Raw genomic sequence first — 12,916 nt, 5'->3', positions numbered from 1 at the left:
TCCTCTCTTAGGAGTGGCAGGCTTCAGTCTACAAACAGAGGAACCAACCATGCTGCCTGCCTGTTTGTTACAGCCCTACTTCTCCCCTGCTTTTCATACCTCTTACAAAGTGCCACTATTCAGACCTTCCAAATGTCCCTATTTTCCAGGGAGAGTCCCGAATTTACAGATTTCTGATTTCCGATCCTGGAATATCCCACTTTTCCTTAGGACGTCCCTGTTTTCACCAGAGAAATGTTGGAGGGGAGTCTCTATTTTCATTGGAGAAACGTTGGACTGTACGGAATAGAATGTCCCTATTTTCATGTATGGAACTGAGAGCTGGACCATAAAGAAGGCTGATCGCCGAAGAATTGATGCTTTTGAATTATGGTGCTGGAGGAGACTCTTGAGAGTCCCATGGACTGCAAGAAGATCAAACCTATCCATTCTGAAGGAAATCAGCCCTGAGTGCTCACTGGAAGGACAGATTGTGAAGCTGAGGCTCCAATACTTTGGCCACCTCATGAGAAGAGAAGACTCCCTGGAAAAGACCCTGATGTTGGGAAAGATGGAGGGCACTAGGAGAAGGGGAAGACAGAGGACGAGATGGTTGGACAGTGTTCTCGAAGCTACGAACATGAGTTTGACCAAACTGCGGGAGGCAGTGGAAGACAGGAGTGCTATGGTCCATGGGGGCTTTGCGTGCTCTGGTCCATGGGGTCACGAAGAGTCGGACACGACTAAACGACTAAACAACAACAATTTTCATCAGAGAAATGTTGGAGGGCATGCTATGTTATGCAGCACCAAAATCTTCAACCTTTTCTTTCCCTGCCCACTATCACACTCCTCTCCTGGCCTGGCAGTCTTGCCCTCTGATAGTTTCCTTGATGGGCCTTCAGTGGCCTTCAGTGGCCTTTGTTTAATGGCCCACATGAGTGGCTTCATCAAGTTGGCTTGGGTTGTTGGCATAAAAACTAAATTAGCGTTTCAGCATTTGACGGAGTTTAATCAAAACTTGATTAATTCTAATTTCTGCTAAATCCAGGAATTATGGGGAGTCTACACCTCAAAAAACCCTCATAAAAACATTCTTCTATGGCTGGTGGCAATTCATTTACACCATACATTTAAAGCACTAATAATAATTTTATTATTTATACCATCTGCTTGGGTTGCCCTAAAGAATACCACCTTAAATAGGCATGGCTTATTTAAGGCATGGCTTATTTAAATAGGCACGGGGAACTGTAGTTTGTTAAGGGCACTTAGAGTTGCCCAGAGGCCCCTATTCACCTCCCAGAGTGGTTTAACAATCAATCCCCCTTTCCCAGGGAGCTCTGGAGAGAAAGTGCTTCTTCACGCAGTACATAGTTTAAATCAGGTTTCCTCAAACTTGGCCCTCCAGATGTTTTGGGCTACAACTCCCGTGATCCCTAGCTAACAGGACCAGTGGTCAGGGATGATGGGAATTGTAGTCTCAAAACATCTGGAGGGCGAGTTTGAGGAAGCCTGGTTTAAACTATGGAAGTCGCTCCCACAGGAGGCTGTGATGGCCACTAACTTACGTAGATGACTTTAAAAGATAAAACCCATGGAGGAGGAGACGATTGATGGCTACTCGCCATGCTGCCCATGTTCTGCCTTTAACAGTCACTAATTATGAGGGGAGAGTGGTTTTGTGCTCTGTGAGAACAGGATGCTAGACTAGATGGGCCATTGGCCTGATTCAGCAAGCTCTTCTTATATGCTGATGAGCTGGAAGAGTGTTGATGCTTTCCTCCTGCGAGGGGTCATACACAGGGAAAGAGACTCAGACCAATTGTGGAGGACGAGTTTAAAGCACCAACCAGTGGGAAGGGCAGGGGCTTCATTTGTATGACCATTATTAAATTTAGATCCCACTTTTTTTCCTTGAAAGAGCTCAACTTCCCCTCGTCATGTTATCTTCAAACGGACCTGTAAGGTAGACTACTGGGGCAACCCATTCAGGTGAGCAGGGTAGAAATGAAATTATTATTATTATTATTATTATTATTATTATTATTATTATTAATAAAGCCAGTGAGCTTCAGGTCTGAGTGGGGATTTGAACCCTGGTCTCCCTGGTCTTAGTCCAACACCCTAACCATTACACCACGCTGGCCCTCTTATGCACTCCAAGATGGAGCCTGGCAGGTGTTAAAAATGGAACCTAAGAGATTTAGGCCATTACGTCTTCTAAGCCATAGATGAGCAGGATTACCACACGAGCCAATATAAAATGCTGCATGTTGACTGATGCAGAAGAGAAAAACTGGATCACGAACCAGAGTTGCTTTCCTAAGCCAATGGCGACATGATAAAAACCGAAAAGCCAATTACTACTATTTTTTAAAAGGAAGTATGTGCAATTGGCAAAATACACACTGTTATGCAAAAAACTATTCCAAATGCCTTCATTGCCAAAACATGGATTCATCCTTGAAATGTCAGGAGACAAAATGTGAATCCAAATGGCTGCTTCTTAGGAAGTTCAGACTATTGGGAGAATGGCTGAAATTGTGTTTTCTGCTCTAGTGATGGCCAATTCCCAGAGTTCCCTGGGGAGAGGGATTGATTTTTAAACTGCTCTAAGAATTGTTGCTCTGTGAAAGGGAATAGGAGTCTCCCAACAGTCTCCAGGATGCTTTGGTGGAAACCATGGCTATTTTCAGTGGTATGATAGTGCTTTAAATGTATGACGCAGATGTGGTGTTAGGAACCCATCACTGAGTGAGACACATTGTGGTTCCCAACCTTTTCTTTGGCAATGTTAGACTCCAACATGATCTTTTGATGCTTTGGAATTATGGTGCTGGAGGAGACTCTTGAGAGTCCCATGGACTACAAGAAGATCAAACCTATCCATTGATGTTGGGAAAGATGGAGGGCACTAGGAGAAGGGGACGGCAGAGGACGAGATGGTTGGACAGTGTTCTCGAAGCTATGAGCATGAGTCTGACCAAACTGCGGGAGGCAGTGGAAGACAGGAGTGCCTGGCGTGCTCTGGTCCATGGGGTCACGAAGAGTCGGACATGACTAAATGACTAAACAACAAACAACCAAGACTCTAACAGCTTTTCTGTCAAAAAGTTCTTCCTGATGTTTAGCCAGAATCTCCTTTCTTGTAACTTGACTCCGTTGGTTCGTGTCCTACCCACCAGAGCAGGAGAAAACAAGCTTGCTCCACGTGACAGCCCTTCGGATATTTGAAAATGACCATCATAACTCATCTCAATCTCCTCTTATCCAGGCTAGGTAAGGTAAAGGTAAAGGGACCCCTGACCATTAGGTCCAGTCGTGACCGACTCTGGGGTTGTGCGCTCATCTCACATTATTGGTCGAGAGAGCCGACGTACAGCTTCCGGGTCATGTGGCCAGCATGACAAAGCCGCTTCTGGCAAACCAGAGCAGCACACGGAAACACCATTTACCTTCCCGCTGTAGTGGTCCCTATTTATCTACTTGCACTTTGATGTGCTTTCGAACTGCTAGGTTGGCAGGAGCTGACCGTCGACCTTCTGATCAGCAAGCCCTAGGCCCTGTGGTTTAACCCACAGCGCCACCTGTGTCCCTCTCTTATCCAGGCTAAGCATCCCCAATTCCTTCAACCGTTCCTCATAAAGCTTGGCTTCCAGACCCTTAATCTTCTTGGTCACCCTCCTTTCTTAAACTTCCTTCTTAAATTGTGGTGCCCAGAACTGGACACTGGTTCCCTTTCCCCCCTCTTTTCCTATCTTGGGCTGCAGCTCCCTCCTTGCATCGTTCATTCTCTTATCATTGGGTTGGCCACTGCTTTCCTTTCGGGTGAAGGCATTTTTCCATGACCTGCTCTGTGGCTTTGAATGAAGGGTGGTATATAAATGGCAATAAAACATAAATACGTTAATTGATGAAAGACCTGGACGTCTCAGCCACTCACCCATCTTTAGTTAATAAAATATTAGCCCAACATTTGGTGTCCTCTCTTTCTCTTTATTGATTTGTTCAGATGCTCTTCAGACTTTTTTTTAATTTTAAAAAAACATGAGCTGAAGTTCTTTGCCCCTGTAACAAGATTGTGTGCTTTCCAATGTCAGAATCACAAAAAGCTTTTCACTCACTTTTCATCAACTTGGCCAGTGACATTGGCTCCATGCGCAAATCTGGCATGGATACCATTGATTTAGGACAGTGAGGTCTGGGGTCCCTAATGGCTTGACTCCTATCTATTGTCTCCATAATTAGAAATGCCTGCTTATTCCAAATATAAAGGAAAAACTTTAAAGACTGCAAGGCAGCTATGTGCAATGAGGTCTTCTTTCCAGTCAGAAGTTGTTCGTATTAACTTTGGATTGGGGGGGGGGATCATTGATATTTGCAAATGTTCAGGCAATGATGTGGGGGATAACAGATGGGCAGCAAAAGTGGGTCATGCGAGCTCTTATAATTCCAAAGGCACATGGGGAAGATCTACCAGCATGAACAGCTTAGAATGCAACAGATCTCTTGTTCAGCTGGTCGATTCCTGGATCAGTCAGTGTCCCCAACCCTGGCTCAAGAAATAATACACCAGCATAACTTGCCCATCGTGGCTCAGCATAAATCTCAAACCAGGGACATTCTAGGGGTGTGGGGGATGGGACCAGAGAAGGAGGACTTAGTAGTCTGGATCTTAAGCCCATTCATCTTGGTCTTGCGACCTGGAAATGTAGTATAGAACCAGAGGTGGAGCTAGGTTCTCCGGCACCCGGAGCGGCGCGGTGCTAGCTGTGTGCAGGGGTGGGGCTAGCCACGCGTGGCGAGTGTCCCAGGGGGTGGGGCAGCAATGTCGCCCCCCAGGGATGACACCCTGGGCGGACCGCACCCCCCGCACCCCCCTTTCTCCACCAGTGCATAGAATAGCATTTTAAAAGCTTGTTTTCCTTCCACAAGGCTTAGGCAGAGTAGCAGCAACCCCACTTCTGAACGGGGTTCGGATCTGGTGTAAGTTTACGCTTCCTTTATGCCAGCTTCATGTGCAGAGGATTTCTCCCTTATACTGCAACGTTGTAAGGGTAAACACCCACTATCCACTACTCAGTAGTCTGAAGAACTCACTGCTTTCTTCTATGTTTGAATGCATAGCATATAATCATCAGTCTCATTTTGATAATACAGCCTGTCTATATTAATTCATACATTTAAATTAGAATTGATGGAAGATACCTATTAATACCAGCTAACAATGCTTCCCCCCCTTACATCTGCTTACTTTTTATAAAAAAGGGAAAACAATAAATACAATCTTAAATGATGCAATAACTGTCACTATATATTACATGCCTGTTGTCTTTGTCCATGGAGTTTTCTTGGCAGGGATACTGGAGTGGCTTGCCAGTTCCTTCTCCAGGTGGATCACGTTTAGTCAAAACTCTCCACTATGACCTGTCCATCTTGGGTGGCCCTGCATGGCATAGCTCATAGCTTCTCTGAGTTATTCAAGCCCCTTCGCCACGACAAGGCATTGATCCATGAAGGGTCGAGTGTTCTCGAAGCTACGAACATGAGTTTGACCAAACTGCGGGAGGCAGTGCAAGACAGGAGTGCCTGGCGTGCTATGGTCCATGGGGTCACGAAGAGTTGGACATGACTAAACGACTAAACAACAACAACAACAACAACAACAACAACAACAACAACAACAACATATATTACATGACTTGTGGTGCACACACTTTGTGACCCAAGCAGATTGCACATGGGGCAAATGCTTTTTCATTCCACCCCACTACATTGCTGTCTGGGAATATCAGAGAGAATTTAAGCCAACACATCTTTCCCGAGCCTCATGGGACCTCTTGCCTCAGTCTATGCTACTGACCAACATGTTTCCATGGTCTCCTCCTCTCCAGAATCCTGAGATCTACAGGCTTTGGACCTCGTGCTACTTCATTCATTAGGCTTCTATCCCAATTAGCAACAAAACCCAAAGTGGTTTACAGTCAGGCAAGTATACGGTCAAGCACACAACGGAGGGAGTTCAACGGATAACAGTAGCCCCACCGTGGTACAGGGCTGGAAGACTGGCAAATATAAAGCAAATGACATAGAATATACATTTAGAAAAATAAATAAATCCCAAATGGCATTACATTTCTGCTCCCATGCAAAAAAAAAAAAGTGCACACTTGGGCTAGGAAATACACTCCATAATACTAAGGCCACCAAAGAGAAGGCTGTGCTACACATACCACAAACAGACAGACAGACAGACAGACAAGTACACATTTTACCCTCCTGGTGTTGGGTAATGTTGGGTTTTTTTTAAAAAAAAAAACTGGAAGCCAAACACTTTTTAATTCAAATGGAGGAAGCCAGCTCCTCCAATTAGCAACAGGATAATAGCCACACAATAAATCAAGTTCATCTTGATATAAAGAGAAAGTGGTTGTCTTAAGAGACTACTCAAGGCTACAAACTAGCCAACGTCTGCCCCTGTACTGGGCTGTACTGGGCTCCACTCCCATGGTCTGGCTGCCCCTTGGAGAGCATTGATTTCTTGATGTCCAAAAGCTAGGCTTCACCACGGAACAAATATTGTTATCTAAGAAGTCCAAGCTATTCAGGCCGGGGATGGAAAAAGGAGAGAATAATGATGTGATAAGAGGAAGGTCACATTGTACTTTTGAGCAGGATTCGTAAGGTTTACAACCCCGAGCCTTACGTTTCCCGTGGACAAAGCTCTCTTTCTTTCATACTTTATGGTGTCCTTTCCAAAGCCTTTCTAAAGATCTCAGAGTATCATTAACCAGATAGAAATAAAAACTGCAGTGGCATTTATGGCCTCACAAGCTCGCTTTGGCGTCAGACAAGCGGCAATATAGTACCTACAGTAAAAGGTACACACTGAGGAGCCCTCCAGCAAGGCCCAGACCACTCGCTCGGCACGCCACGGCCCACAAAGACAAGAAGCTAAACCATTTCAGTGTCACTTATCTTGCAAAGCACTCTCCGACTCAAATAGGACTTGGCTGCCCATTGAAAACCTTTTCTTCCTAGAGACAGGACATTGCCGCTGCCATTGGCACAGGTTGGGCGTGCTGAACAAAAATCCAAAACATGCAAAACAGTATTTGATTTTGAAGAAAAACACGTATTACCCCATCAGGTAATCCGCCCCCGAACATGGTTTTAAGGTATCAAAGAACTCTAGCGATTTTTACTCACCAAATGCGCTTGCTAAGCAATGGACTGGATCTTCCTTCCTGTAGTTTTGGGAGAAGTTTAATTCCTTCAGGATCTATATGCAGTGACCAAGAGTCCTGAAAAGAGAGATTGGGGTGGGGTGTGGAGAAGAGTGCATTAATTAATCAATATGAATATTGCAATTAATTAATTAATTAATATATGGCATTCAGCTAAAGAAACCATACAAGTTTAATCCGTGAGTTGGTCCAAGGATAAATATCACCCACGTAGGAGAAAAACAGTCCTAAAAAGCATAGGGGAGGGGCAATTTTCTTTGGTTTTAGATGATGTGTTGCTGGAGTTTTTTTTAATGTTCCTTACACTCTCCTTTATAGAGAAGAATGCCTCTTTAAGGTGGTGCTTGCCATCTGCAGGATGTGTGTCTATTAAAAACTAATTAACTAGCACCGCAAAAACTCTGCAACTGGACCTCGACAATGGTGAACCAATTGCCATTACGAGGTCAATGAGCTGGGTTGCCCACCCTAAAAGGATGATGAACATATTCGTGGCAAAATGGGCATTTTCTTCCATACCTCACCCCCACCAAATATACAACCCTGATTAAAAAATGCAACTACATAAGGGTACTTAGAAACATAGGAACCTGCCACTGTGGCAACTCTGCGGGAGCAGTTCTTTTGACTGAGGATCAATCGCAGGCATTGGTCTATCATTGGTCCGTAATATCTGCTCTAGCTTTCCCCAACCTGATGCCCACTCGTCAAGGATGATGGGAGTTGTAGTCCCACAACATCTGGAGGGCACCAGGATGGGGAGAGTTGGTCTATGAGGAAGCAGCTCTCTCCAGGGTTTAGACAGAATTCTTTTCCTGCCCTACTGAGATATTCCAGGGATTGAACTTGAAGCCTTCTACCTCCAGAATCCAGTCGTACCTTGGTTCTTGACTGGAATTCTTTCTGGAAGTCCGTTCAACTTCTGAAAACGTTTGAAAACCAAGGCACGGCTTCCAATTGGCTGCAGGAGCTTCCTGCACACAATCGGAAGCCATGACGGACGTTTGGGTTCCAAAGAACGTTCACAAACCGGAACACTCACTCCCGGGTTTGCGGCGTTCGGGAGCCAAAACAGTTCGAGTCGCAAGGCGTTTGTCAACCAAGGTATGATTGTATGCACTCTACTGCTAAGTCACGACTTTTTTTAAAAAAGACAATTTATTAAATTTTCCAATTAAACACATTTAAACAAAAACAAAACATACAACCACAAACACAACAACACATAATAAACATAATGAACACAATTTTTCTTCTTCTTAACATCTTATCAATTATTACAATTTTCTTTGCTCTGCCGAGCTTTGACTTCCCTCCTTCCCCCCAATTGGTTTTCTTATCCATTCCTATCTCACAGTTCCTTTGTTCCTTCTACTTAAAGTCAATTCGTAGGATTTATTTCAATCCTGCAAGTGTCTTTAAACTTCTACAGTTCTTCTCCATATAGACCACAAATTTACTCCAATCCTTTTGGAACTTTGACTTTATTCGGATCCTGCTAGTCAGTTTTGCTAATTCCGCATAGTCCATAATTTTCATCTGCCACTCTTCAATCGTCGGTAACTCCTGGATTTCCCATTTTTGGGCTAACAAAGTCCTAGCAGCAGTTGTCATATACATAAATAATACTTGATCTCCTTTCACTATCTCTTGTCCTATAAGTCCTAATAAAAAAGCTTCTGTTTTTTTGGGGGGGAAGGTGTATTTAAAAATCTTTTTCAGTTCGTTATATATCATTTCCCAAAATATTTTGATTTTTTCGCATGTCCACCACACATGATACAATTCACCATCCTTCTCTTTACATTTCCAGCATGTTTTGCTACTCATCCTAAACATCTTATCCAATTTTACTGGTGTTAAATACCATCTATACATCATCTTCAAAACATTCTCTTTCAGGGCAGTACATGCAGTAAATTTTAATGTTTGATTCCACAATTTGCAAAGTCACGACATTTGTGACTTACAGCATAAGGTTGTGCTCTTATGTATAGCAACTGTTTTCACAACTGTACTTGTATACATTTGCAGAGCCCTTCTGTTTTGCCACCCCGTTGGTCTATCCCACCCCCACCAAAGCTTCACTTACTGGGGGTTGTGTGGTGCCTTCCAGTGAGATCTTGCAAGAGTTCTTTGAGATCTCGTTGGAAGTTGCTGCTGCCTCCATTGTTAATCTCAAGCAGCAATAAAAGGCAGGATGCCCCAGTGGCGAAGGGAGTGAGGTGGGTGCAGTCTGTCCCGAGTGTCTTTGCTGAGGGGGGTGACATTTGGCACGCCGCCCGGACGCGACTCCCAAACCTACCCCGAGCTGTTGGGGGGAGCTGCACCGCTTTGCCAGCAGCATTCCCCCCTTCCCCCTTCATTTTGACAGCTGGGGGGGAGGCTTGGGAGTCACGGGCAGGTGGTGCACCGAATGTCCGCCATTGGCAGCTCGCTCTGCCCCCATGGGTGGGCACCCTCCGCGCCCCACGCCCCTCAGGAGTGTGCCTGCCTTGGGTAGCATGGGCATATGCTCCGCCTAAGGTATGCCCCCCAGAGTGCCTCCCCATGGGATTCCGCCTCCAACGTGCCTACTTCACACTGCATCTTTGGTGGCTTGGCCCTGGCACAAAATAATAATAACAACTATAATAATAATAATAATAATAATAATAATAATAATAATAATAATAATAATAATTTATTATTCATACCCCGCCCATCTGGCCGGGTTCCCCTAGCCACTCTGGGTGGCTTCCAACAAAATATTAAAATACAGAAATCCATCAAACATTAAAAGCTTCCCTAAACAGGGCTGCCTTGAGATGCCTTCTAAAGGTCTGGTAATTGTTGTTCTCTTTGACCTCTGGTGGGAGGGCATTCCACAGGGTGGGTGCCACTACCGAGAAGGCCCTCTGCCTGGTTCCCTGTAACTTGGCTTCTCGTAGCGAGGGAACCGCCAGAAGGCCCTCGGCGCTGGACCTCAGTGTCCGGGTTGAACGATGGGGGTGGAGACGCTCCTTCAGGTATACTGGACCGAGGCCGTTTAGGGCTTTAAAGGTCAGCACCCACACTTTGAACTGTGCTCAGAAATGTACTGGGAGCCAATGTAGGTCTTTCAGGACCGGTGTTATGTGGTCTCGGCGGCCGCTCCCAGTCACCAGTCTAGCTGCCGCATTCTGGGTTAGTTGTAGTTTCCGGGTCACCTTCAAAGGTAGCCCCATGTAGAGCGCATTGCAGTAGTCCAAGCGAGAGATAACTAGAGCATGCACCACTCTGGCAAGACAGTTCGCGGGCAGGTAGGGTCTCAGCCTGCGTACCAGATGGAGCTGATAAACAGCCGCCCTGGACACAGAATTGACCTGCGCCGCCATGGTCAGCTGTGAGTCCAAAATGACTCCCAGGCTGCGCACCTGGTCCTTCAGGGGCACAGTTACCCCATTCAGGACCAGGGAGTCCTCCACACCTGCCAAAATCCTCAATATCCCCAGGTTGCAGAAATGGCACAGAGGACTTCCTTTCTCAGTTTCTTGTGTTTGGAAAAGGTGGTGTTTCTTTAACATGGGAAACAAAGACACTCTCCGAAAGTCAACCAGCTGAACAAAACAGGATTCCTTCCCAAGGAGTCAACAAGCCTACAGATATGTCTAGACATACCCAACCATTACGGATAATTACATGACACCGCATTTGAAGCAATCAACATTTTTTTGTGTGTGTGTGTGTGAGTCAACCAACCTCGGTCATGATCCAAACCTGATGAAAAATATGCCTGGTCTGTCAGTGAACTCTAATTTAGCAAACTCATGCTAGACATTTTTTTCATTTAATACTTGGAGTGACTTGGAGGTCAGAGATGGAATGCCCTGGATTGTGCTGGTGGGCTGGGTGAACACAAACATAACAGCCCTGTTACAAATCTGGAGACTTCAGGTCAGACCTGGAGGTCCGGCAACCCTTCAGCAGGATCCTCTATTGCGCCCGAGTGTAGTGGGGCAAGAATAGGGGTCACAGAGAAGGCTGTACGGCACACAGAACTGTCTCCTCCAACACTCTGGCACAGCTCCCTGCCACTTGGCCACACGGAATGCTGCTCGAACCAGTTGCCTCACTCCATCTAATGGTACAGCCAGCCTCTTCCAAGCTTTTTCTTTTTATTGCCGAGAGCAAATCAAACGACCAATTTGAGGCAGCTTTCTCTCCTAATGGCTTCAGATTTGATTTTTGATTTTTTGCAGCGCATTTGTAGGAAAGCAACACACACACACACACACACACACAGAGAGAGAGAGAGAGAGAGAGAGAGAGAGAGAGAGAGAGAGAGAGAGAGAGAGAGAGAGAGAGAGAGAGAGAGGAGCTCAATTGCAATGGCAGATCTTCGGCTTGGAACCATTTCAGACCATCTCAGAAGCCTGAGTCATCTGATTGTGGGGTGTTTGGAGACAAGCAGGAGCAGCCCTGTTTCCAAAATGACATTTGGTTTGAAGCCGGCTTGTAAGAAATCTTGCAGCAGTCGGCACGCCATCCTAGAGGCTATTGTGCTTTGATATGTCATCCCAAATGTTGCTTGTTGCTTTTCTAATGCAAGGGAAAAGTGCTCCCGTTAATATTTCCACTCTCGCTCGAGGGTTCCCTGTCTCCTGTATGTGTCTGCGTGTTTTATTCCTAGCTGGTCTAATGGCTCCAGTCAAAATAATTGACTTTTGCACACACTGCAGCGACGTCCTTCAAAGACCTTGCAAAGGTAAATGGTGATATTTTAGCAACCAGCTAGGCCCAGAGTCTGGGTCTTTGATCCGTTCGGATAAGCAGGCATAAAATAAGACAAGCAGATGCTTCGGCAAAGATTTCGGAAAGCGCTTCGATCCCCAAAGCTGAATCCGAAGCTTCGCAAAAGCTTTCTTCTGCAGAGTGACCGCAGGCTGCCTCAAAAGGCAGCATTTAAACAGAATTGATGTGCAGCAGTGTTTGGTGGGTTGATGTGGTCTTGAGGCCACCTTGACAGGTATTCAAGTCATGAATCATCCTGATTCTAGTTTAACTAAATTTTTCCAGGATGTGGGAAGCTGACATCCGGAAACGAGTCAGGAAATTTAAGTCAAATACTTTCTAACGTGTCATAGATAACAACTGAGATTGGCTTGTAAGCAGAGCCAAAGAATGAGGTGTGGGGAGGAGGCAAAGGAGTCACTTTACTTGTCTCAAGATGTCTAAGGGTGGCCCATGCATTAGGCAATGTGAAGCCATTTGCTTCAAGTAGCAGATCCGCGCCCCGCCCTGCCCCGTGCCTCCTGCTGTGGCGCTGCTAGCCCTGCCAGGGCTTCACTTGCCAGCACAGTGTCCTCCCTGCTACCACTGAGCCCTTGTTGCTGCTGAGGGTGCGGTTGTTGTGCCTGGCAGCAGTGCAGGCACAACGGCGGGGGCAGGGTGGAGACCCAGGACGGACCTGCTGGGAGCCTGAAGGGCCCTGCCCTGCTTCTCTCCACCTGGCTTGGGACGGGGCCTGACAAAGGCTTCACAAAGAACTGCTGCCACTGCTGTTGGGCAGAGAGGGCTCCATTTTTGTTTTCGTTTTAACTTGCTTTTTTAAAAAAAATCTATGTCATTTTAAATTGTGATGGATATTAACACTGTATTCTTAGATTTAGCTTTTATGATTTATGTGGAAATTGCTTTCCATTTGGTTGTGTACATTTTGATGTGTT

General features: G+C 45.7%; 1 pseudogene; it reads right to left on the bottom strand.

Moving 5' to 3' along the window:
* LOC148686050 (uncharacterized) overlaps positions 1–10,774 on the bottom strand; it is a 44,772-nt pseudogene extending 33,998 nt beyond the window's left edge.
* Between the last annotated feature and the right edge of the window lie 2,142 nt (positions 10,775–12,916).

This window comes from Zootoca vivipara, chromosome 4, assembly GCF_965207765.1.
Source record: "Zootoca vivipara chromosome 4, rZooViv2.hap1.1, whole genome shotgun sequence".
Lineage (NCBI taxonomy): Eukaryota > Metazoa > Chordata > Lepidosauria > Squamata > Lacertidae > Zootoca > Zootoca vivipara.
Note: the sequence above shows the minus strand (reverse complement) of the source record. Positions and strands in the feature narration are given on the sequence as shown.